At 43.8% G+C, this 10,445-nt stretch overlaps 1 protein-coding gene across 1 annotated transcript in view; it reads right to left on the bottom strand.

Moving 5' to 3' along the window:
* The window catches only part of SGMS1 (sphingomyelin synthase 1), a 164,119-nt gene extending 158,796 nt beyond the window's left edge, over nucleotides 1-5,323 (bottom strand). Inside the window, exon 1 of the mRNA XM_045291590.1 lies at nucleotides 5,185-5,323. The gene's annotated coding sequence lies outside the window, so the exon portion shown is untranslated. The remainder of the gene's footprint in view (nucleotides 1-5,184) is intronic.
* Nucleotides 5,324-10,445: the final 5,122 nt, after the last annotated feature.

Here is a 10,445-nt window from a genome sequence, read left to right as displayed (position 1 = left end):
AAGTATTCTTGCATTGAGGGAGTACTTGAGTGGAGGCCCAATGTCCTTCTGCTACCTTAATACTAAACCTATAAATATAGGCACATAGATTTCCCATCCTCAGATATAAATATATTTGCATATGTACATGTCTTTATCTAGACCTCTATAAATGCCCTTTGCCTCCCAGCTCTTTCCTCTATTTCATCTACTCCTAGCTCTAAATACCATCTCTTGTGTCCACTCTCAGCTAAAACATATAAGCTCAACCTCTCTAGATATGACCAGGTATCGACATCTATTTTATAACTAATAGAGGTTATGTCCAGACCCGTCAATTCCTCAACCTCCAACGATCCCAGCATTCTTTTACTGCACTTTCCCCCCATCTCAGTAACCTGCAATGCAGATCAAAAGCAATTGATTTCTCAACCCACATCTATGAGCTATTAATGCTATTAACTCTTCCTCTGCACTATATCCCGAAGCCCACGGTGTTGTGTCCTTCCCCTGCTCCCACCCCAGGCCAGACCCACATCGCTTGGCCTGGCTTTCATTGGAGCCGCTGGACTAGTCTCTAAGCATCTTCCTAAGTCCCCTTTACAAGGGGCTTCAAAACATTTGTGGGAAAATGCAATTAAAAGACAATGAAAAATGTTCTTGAGTCTACCTTTGTATCTTCATCACAAAAATACCAAAAAGGGATTTTCTTCAAACATAGCAACCTATCAGTCCTGTGGCACCTTCTGACATCACTCAGGGGAAAAACCAAAGTTCTCATCAAACCTTAGACAAATCCTCTGGCCATGTGTCACTTCTTTGAGCTCATGTCTTACAACATTCTTTCTCCGCTCCAGCCACACTGGCCCCCTTGCCACTGCCCAAATACAGCAAACACTGTCGTACCTTCACATCTTTAAAACTGTATTATCTTCTGCCTGGAACCTTCTTCCGTTCAATGTTCACATGGCTTGATTCCATAGTCACCTCTCACACATGGCCACATCCCAGATGCCTTTCTTGACTTTACCTTGCTGTGAAGAAGCGTTCCTATCACCACTCATGTCTTTGTCCCTGCTTTCTTTTCCTTTGTACACCTCCTCATTATCTGGCACCATCATCTATCTGGTCACTGCATGCTCTTTCCCTTTCCACACGCTACATGAAAATGGCGCTGTGTGGTTCTGTGCTGTATTCACTACCATCCAGACAGTGTCTGGGTTGTTGCTCCCTGCCTACTGCTTGAGTGGGTAAAAAGAGATGCTGCGCTGGGTGGTGATGGGAGTTAACAGGGAAAGTGACCATGTAGAGCGCCCAGGACAGTCACATTTAAACCAATGTCTGGAAGGAGCAAAAAGTATGTTGTTGATGCTAGGTGAGGACTAATGTGTGCCTGCCCCAAGCCATGCTATTTTCAGCGGCCTTATAGGCATGTGAGATTTGGACACTGAATGAAGAAGACCCAAAAAGAAACAATGTGTTTGAATTGTGGTGCTGGAGAAGACTATGGAGAGTACTGTGAACTGCTAAACAGACACATCGATCTGTATTAGAAGAAGTGCGTCCAGGGCGCTCCTGGGTGGTTAAGGATGGTGCAACTGCATCTTTCATACTTTGGGCATGTTGTCAGGAGAGACCAATGCTTGGAGAAGGATGTCAAGCTTGGCAGAGTAGAGGGGCAGGAGAGGAAGGCACTCAGGATAAGGAGTGACATTGGGGCTGCACCAATGGGCTCAGGCACAGGAACAATTTTAAGGATGGTGCAGGACCAGGCAGTGTTTCATTCTGTTGTGCATGGGTCACTATGGACTGGAGGCGACTAGATAGCACCTAACAACCACTACCACAACATTATCTGTTTGATGTCATCTCTTCTTTAGAGGTAATGTCTACTATTTCCTGTGTGACAAAATGATTCATCTACACCAGTGTTTCCCAAAGTGGGTGGCATTGGCCTTTGGGGGGGTGCACAGGTACAATCTCGGGTGGGATTGTATGGCAAAAGCATACAGCTGTACTTTAGGCTGGATTATGGGTTACAGTAGAAAACTGAACACATTCATAATGTGGGAAGTAAGTGACTTTCTTCCTTATGAATTATCCACCAATGTCAATTCAAAGTGAATATTACAATCTTTCAAAAACAAATAGCCAGTTTTTCGTGACTAAATGTGAAGATCTAGTATTATGTCAATGCATTTTACACAATTAAAATTTCCAAACATAGTTACTCAAATTAACAATAAACTCCTAATCCCAAAGATATCAACTTTAAAATTTATAATTATAATAGTCTTATGTACGTATTCAGTTGACAAATTTTTCTATGAATCCAATTGATATGCCTACCATGCTATGCTTCTGGTTTTGTTTATGGCAAATATTTAAAGCACACAACTAATGTTATCCTTATTCTGAGCATTATAACTTGAATAGTCTAACAATTTAAAGCAACATTTATTCAATTTAATATTTGTTTAGCACCATAACACATGCTAATAAAAATTACTCATCAGTTTATGTCACACTAAATATATTACTTTCTAGCCAATTGTACTCTAATGCAGTAATTCAGACTGAAGGAATGGAGGGGAGGCCTGTCTGCATCATCACTAATAGCAAGACATCAGACCTGCTCTCACTGCCAACAAGTCAATGCTGACTCACATTGATGCCCAAGACTGTAACTGAGTTACAGAGTTGGTGGTAGTTTCAAACGCTGATCAAGTAGATTGCAGCCCAACTTGTAACCACTACACCACCAGGGCTCCTGTAGCTCCTGCAGAGGCAGTGAATTATATAATCTGGCTCTCTGGCCCAAGTCTCCAACTCCTACCAAGCCATCTTTCCCGGCATGGGTCTGGGAAGAAGGCAGGGGAAGATACAGATAGGATTCGCCCTGGAGTGCCATCCTGCTGTGTATGCAATGAGCCCTCTGAGAAGCAGGAGGAGGGATCTCATTACCAGCAAGTGTCAGGAATGGAGTGCATCTACTAGATCTGAGATTTTAATACCATGAACCTCTTGGATCCAGGAGACAGCTATACCATCAAGGAGCAGGAGTGGAATCAGTAGCCAGAGCATGGAACAGTGTGAAGGACTTCCCAGCCCATGGAGCAAGCTGAGTGTTTTGTGCAGGAGGATGGTTTGCAGAGTAGGGTGTCTCTGGGCACTTAATTGGGGAAGTGGGACTTTTAGAAGCATATTACCAGGCTGTTCTTGTGAAACAATTCTGGGTTAATTCAAATAGGAAACCTTCTACTTAGTAGCTAAGAACTTAACTATTTGTCTCAATTCAGGGACACATGTGAAACCAATAAATATTGAAAATGTTTAATTTTAATATGTTATTTCAATGTAAGTATCCTGGTTGGCGATGTCAGATTAGCAAGCATTGGACTGCTAACCTTGCAAGGGTTCAAAACCACCAGCAGCTACATGGGAGAGAGATGAAGTCATTTGCTCTTATAGAGATTAACAGCCTCAGAAATACTGCATAGGATCACTATGAGTAATAAGCAACTTGATGGTAGTGGGTGTTTTTGTAATTCAGTGTCATAAATATACTTGTAAACCCAGGTGTGTTAGTCTGGGTAGACTATAGAAACAAATTCATAGCAACTCATATGAGAATAAGAAAGAGGTTTATATACAAGAGCAAGTAAATATTGAGAAAACACCCCAGTCCAGTCCAGATCAAGTCCATAAGTCTGATATTAGTCTATATGTCCAATACCAATCTATAAAGTCCTCTTCAAACTCAAGAAACACATGCCATGATGCAAAATGCAGGATGATCACAGGCCAGTGGGCTGGAAGTCTTATGGATCCAGTGGCGGTGTAAGCACCTCAGCGCTGGCAGGGCTCCAGAGGTCTGGTTGCATCAGGGTAGGTCCATATGGCTTCTTCAGCTCCCAGGGCATAGCGCTATGTGTCTTGTCAGTAGAGCATCGTCTCAGGGAGTGAGCAGAGCGAGAGAGAGGTGTCTCCTGCCTCCAAGGAGGAAATACAGAAGTTCCCAGAACTCTAAAGAGAAGGCCCTTCCCACACAGAGGCCCCATTGGTTGTATCTTGATTGACAGGCCAGACTCCACCCCTTCACTCATAATCCTCTCAAATTGACATCAGATTATGTAACACCACACCAGGAAAATGCCATAGAATAGTTATTAGCAAGGTATTAAAAAAACTAGAGCAGAATGTTAAATTCCATAAAAATTGAGATGTTTCTCAAACTCTGCTTCAAACAGAGATGACTGCATTGGATACTAGGGAGGAGCATATGGTTGGAGACAGGCAGACAAACAGACCAAGTGTGGAATCCCACTTCTGCCACTTTCCATGAAAGAGTGAGCTAGTTCTTCAACCACTTCAAACCTGTTTCCACATCTAGACTGTGGGGCCCTTATATAGGGCTCCCAAGGTTGTGCCAGGATAAAAGCATGTAACATGCCTGGTGCAGGAGGTATCTGTAAATGTCCTCTGTTGGTGGCTGAAAAAGTGAAGATCCTCAAAGGATCAAGGCGACATGTACCAGTACGTAGTTTATGCCAAAAGAGAAAGGACCCAGGGCTCCGAAAGTCAGAGGGTACGAAATAACAGGTGCCCTTGACCTGGATGGTGAACTCAGCTGAGAAGAGACAAATGAAAGGCCATAAGCTAGAGAATGACGTAACCATGAGGCGCTGTAAGGTGGGATGGGTGATCAAGGAGACAAGCAGGTCAAGGTAACCGAATAACCAGGGAACTGTCAATCTGGCACACCCACCGCTGAGACGGCGGGATAAGCTTGGCCTTGTTGTCAACGAGGGAACAGTAGAGCCAACAAGTGACAGCTTGCTCAGGGGGGGCCATTTGTTGAGCTTTCCCACTGCCCAGTCCACTCCCAGAATGGAGGACCAGGAGATCTCTGGCTAGAAATCTGCTATTACTTTCATCGGGCCAGGATCTCAGGCTGCCTCTATGGTCTTTATTATCCGCCAAGCGATAAGAACGGCTCTCCAGGGAGTGAGTCAGAGGTGTTCAAGAAGGGGTGACGAGTGACATCCACCACGTTGTCAACTTCAGAGAACAATAGCCATTACTGTATCGAAAAGAGGGTGAGGTTTTGCCCTAAGAACATTCCCAGAGAATGACTCCACTTGACTAAATATAGCCAAGTGGTGAACAGGCCAAGTTCACCCAAAGCTCTCAGTTCTTACATACCTCCAGTAGCTACAGGTTTGCATGTACTGATAGGTGCCTTTAAAATTATTCTCATGTACGCTGCTTGCGGCAGGGTCTTGTCTTCTACTTCACAGGCTTCTCAACCAGACACTTCTGTGCATCTTGACGAACTCAGGGCTGCATCTAGAATAGACAAACGACTTAAGCTTAATCCCTTCGAAATGGAATCTTAAAAGCCTACAGTTAAAAAAGAAGAAGAAAGCTCTTACTTTAATCTAGTTTACCTTGAATAAAGAGCAATAAAGAAGATTTAACATAGTGGTTACACACTGGGTTTCTAACCAGGAGGTCAGCAGTTCAAACTCACCAGCTAGCTCCATGGAAGCAAGGTGAGGCTTTCTGCTCCTATAAAGAGTTACAGTCTCAGAAACTCACACAGATAGTTTTACCCCATCTTATAGGGTCATGATGAGTCAGCATTCACCGAAAACTAAAAGTTTATAGCCTTATGTCACGGATAGATATGTCACTTTGGCGATATTATCTACTATGCATTGGGCTTCTAACCAGGAGGTAAGCAGCTTGAAACCACCATCTGCTCTGAGGGAGAAAGATGAGGCTTTCTACTCTAATAGGGTTAAACATCTTGGAAACCCCAGGGGCAGTTCTACCCTGTCCTGTAGAGTCAGAGTCAGAATTGACTTGATAGCAATGAGGGATTTTGTTGTTGTTTTATCCTTAATTGTCAACAAATAACTGACACTCACAAATTAAGTATAGCAATTTCAAAATGAAAACAAAGGGTGAGTGCTAAATTACCCTCCATATAAAGTCAACCTTAGTGGGGGGAAAAGGTCATCTCTCTGAGGCCAAAATAGTGCCGTCATGCTAATTTTACAGAGTCAAGTTTATGAATGGGTTTGTACATAATAGGAAGCCAGAGGGAATAAAAGAACAAGATGAAGTGTTCACTTAGCATCTCATTCACAATTTTCACTTAGCATGGGAAAGAATGTAGAATGTAATACATTAGAAAAATTGTAATACATTAGAAAAGTAGCATTTTTATTTGGATAATGTTTAAGCTATTAAGTTTCTATTGCTCTACAATTAGTAAACAATGTTGGCTTTCAACAGTGTTCTTATGCAAAAAAAGGAAAAAAACCCACCACACTGTCTTCAAGTCAATGCCAACTCATAGCAACCCTATGGGACAGGGTAGAACTACCCCCGTGAGTTCCCGAGACTTTGACTCTCGTAGGAATAGAAAGTCCAGTGTCCTCCTAGGGAGCGACTGATGGTTTTGAACTGCTGGCCTTGCTAATCAGCTCAACGTATAAGCACTTCCCTACCTGGGTTCCTTGCTCTCTAATACAGAACTATCTACGTGGGAGCAAGCTGACAACTGCAACGTGAAACTTTAGCTATGGGAAGCTTCGGGGCTATTTGGAAGTGGGGTGGAGGTGCTACAATGGTTGTACAGTTCAAGGAATATAATTGTTAGAGGCAGGAAAAGGGAGAAGAGAATACTACGGCTACTTCACTCCTCCCTCTTCACATTTCAAGGGGATCTTCAATTCCTTGCCCAGGATAAAAATCCCATTGGCTTTGGCTTCCAGGTATGAACGAGGGTAGCCGAAATTTTGAGGCAATTAATGTACTTTAGTGAATGAAGACACAATTCTTTTTTTTTTTCTCATCATTTTATTAGGGGCTCATACAACTCTTATCACAATCCATACATACATCAATTGTGTAAAGCGCATTTGTACATTCATTGCCCTCATCATTCTCAAAACATTTCCTCTCCACTTAAGCCCCCAGCATTAGGTCCTCATTTGTCCCCTCCCTCCCCGCTCCCCCTACCCTCATGAGCCCTTGATAATTTATAAATTATTATTTTGTCATATCTTGCCCTGTCTGACATCTCCCTTCACCCACTTGAAGACACAAATCTTGAGCAAAAGGAGATACCACTTTGGCAGTCTCAAAGGACCCAAGTAATTTCCCCATTTCACCATTGTTGATCTGTAGGAAACAGAGCTACATCTGTCAATAGCCAAATACAGACACAGAAAACCATTGCAGGATATGCCAAAAGAACAAGATCCTGTTTGCCATTACACTGACTAAAAGGTGTTCAAGTAAAGCATATTTACCTCCTGATGATACCAGTACGCAAGGACGGCCTGCTGGCCGCCCAACAATAAAGCCACCGGCTTTTTCCTTCCCCTAAAAATGACACCTCAGGAGTTAGTGTGTCCTCATATCCAAGCTCTCACCCAATCAGATGCTACAGACACAATCTCAGCTTCCGCTGACTCATGAAACAATGTTTGGGAAAGTAACCAGAATTGATTTCGGCTTTGGATATTTATTTATAGGTCACTTTATATAGAACTTGGTTGATACCAGGGAGACAGGGACCTGAATCTAATACCTCTATTTGGAACTGCCGCCCTTGTCCATCAAGTTCATTCCGACTCAGCGTCGCCCCAACAGGGATTTCCCTCAAAGACTAAATCTGCACAGGCGCAGCCCGCCTCCTCTTTCTCCTGCGGAGCAGCCAGTGGTTTTGAATCGCCGACCTTGCATTTTGCAGCTCAATGCCTATTCCACAACACTGCTAGAGTTCTTGACATTTGTTGTAGGCCCTACATATAATAAACATGAGGTGTCATTTTCTAAAACGTTTTTTAAAGATAATTTTAAGAGCAACGTGCATTTGGGGGTTATCGATGTGTTGCTCTCTGCTTCCCTCTAAATTCCTACACTAACCTGAGAGTCAAGGAGGAGAGAGATACAAATCCACTGGAGAAAAAGAAAACTGGGGCAGGTTAACAGGCGCTGAGACCACACCCAGGCCGCAAAGCAGACGGATGGCTGCCGGGCGGAGCAGCCTGGGAACCTCGAGGGTGGTCGGTGACGCAAACAAGCCAGGTGGCTCGTCCAGAAAGGCTTCGGAAGTGCATCGCCCACTTCCTCTAAAGGAGCAAGTTCAGGAGCACGGCTGAGGGGAGGACAACTGGTTGCAGGTCTGCATCTTAAGCAGAGGGAACCTGGCCTCCGATCCTCTCTGGTGCAGCCAGAGCCACCATCCCTCCCTGGGCAGCGGAGGAGTTCCACCCGTGTGAGAAAGTGACACGAGGAGACTTCGGATTCAGGCCGGCCAGGGGGGCGGGCAGGCCGAAAGACATGGAGACACTGCAGTCACAGCACTTACAGGCTTGGGTGGTGGGCTCGCCGACTGCCCTCTCCTCCCCTTCATCGCACTCCCCACATCCGCCCAGGCTTGTCACGGGGAGGGTACAACGCCCCCACGGAGGGTTCACCTGGAGAATCAAAATCCGTAAATCCTGACTTCCGGAGTTGGTCAGCAAAAATGGCAGGTCCCTGCCCCAAGACCCCGTAAGAGACGCTACCAGGCAACCAACCTTCTAATGGCCTCATTCTTAAAGATGAAGATAAGCAGTTGAACCCCAAAGCTTCTACTTCAGAGGCAGGGCCCAAAACAAGTGGCTGAAGAAAGGAGGCACACCGCGGGAAACGTGCAGAACGCCAAAGGAAAGCGCATAGTAGCGCAACGACCGCTCTCAGAGGGCAGGAGAAAAGACCACAGCCACGCAATGAGTGCAGGAGGCGGTCTTTGAAAAAGGAATATTCATATGACAGACAAAATTAAATTTGAGAATGCATGCTATTAGAAACGAAAAGATACATTATCCAGGGATAAAAAACCATTCACACACAAGAGGGCCCAGAATGGTGTGGGCACCTCGACGTTCAGTAGCACAGGGCTCAGCCACAAACGAAACACAGCACAGTAAGTATTTGACACATCTTACACCACAGACTAACATGTGCCGCATCAAGAAACGTAGAGACAGGGAAGGTAGCTGTGGACCGAGGGTCAAGGGTTGTGCCTGAGAGTTAAATCCTCAGTTTCTGGGCAAAAAAGAGCCCAGCATGTAAATCAGTCAACACCACTCAAAGCACTGGGTTACTTGGAAACAAGTAAGTGAATGCTAGAAAAGATAACTAAAATGACAGAAAAGGGCTCGCTTTGGACAAAGAGGTAAGTTTAAAAAGAACAGGGATTGGCTGTGGTAGTACTAGTTGAATGATTAAATAATGTTCAAGCAATTGCCACAAAGTGAATCAGTTAGGCTGATAAACGTCTTTTGAACAACGCTGTTCTCAAACTTATTACACGGTGTAGTGGCTGTCTCCGATGTTCGCCTACAGCAAGAATGAAACCAGCAACTGTCTTCAACGGTGTCTGTCTGGGTGTCACGAGGTGATACTGTCGGGAGGTAACTCCAAAATGTCTGTCTAATAACATGTTCCTGCAGAAGTTTATTATTTTAAAATCCCTGTTGTTGGTGATAGCCACATATTTCTCAGAAGACCAGCTTGCATGCGTCGATGTACCTTCAAGGGTAAAACTCGATGCGACTTCACTTTTTGAACCTTCTAATGCGCTCTTCCAGTCCAAACTGTCATTCCACCGCATTTCCACGATGCTGCATATTACATGGCTTTGTCTGCCCATGCTACAAGCATGCACTGCTGCTCTTGTTGCCACTGTTCGCATTTATTTGCCCCCCCCAACAGCTTTATTGGCATATAATTCACATATCATGTAATTCAATAGTTTAATCCCATCAGACGATCTGTACAATAATCACCATAATCCATTTTAGACACTTTCCTCATTCTTGTACTCCCCATCCCCCCACAACCTGCCCGGCCATACAAGGAATCATTAACCCAGTTACTTTCCCTATAGCTTGACCAATAGGGATATCCTGGAATTCATATACAGAAAAACATTTTTTAAAAACCTAGCAAGAATAACAAAGTAAAATAGATAGAAACTTCACTCAAAAAGAAAGTAGAAAATATGAAATACTAGAACAAATTCAAATGGATCATCAGGGTGATCAAACGATAGGGTATTAAATTTCAACCCAATTGCATCTGCAACAATCTACTGTACAATACATTCTGCATGCTATCCAAGCTATTCACAACCCTGGTCCATGATCAGCAGGATTCACCAGGGCCTTGAACCCATGAGTATTTCTCCTTCATTTTAAGATGGAAACAGCTTTAAAATGGATCTGCTGCTGGTAGTTTGGGGAAGTTGTATCAGTAACTTTCATGAGAATGAAGTGGCTGCTAAAGGAAAAGAAGAAAAATCCAGAAAGCCTTCTCATTTACTAAATTGTAATTGAAAATGTTGTGATCCAACATAGGAAGATGTTACAAAACAATTTTGCTCATAGCATTCATATAAT

The sequence above is a fragment of the Echinops telfairi genome, unplaced genomic scaffold (genome assembly GCF_000313985.2).
Source record: "Echinops telfairi isolate 266 unplaced genomic scaffold, ASM31398v2 ScPeMD7_70;HRSCAF=299, whole genome shotgun sequence".
In the NCBI taxonomy this organism is placed as follows: Eukaryota; Metazoa; Chordata; class Mammalia; order Afrosoricida; family Tenrecidae; genus Echinops; species Echinops telfairi.
This window is presented reverse-complemented; position numbering and strand designations above follow the sequence as displayed.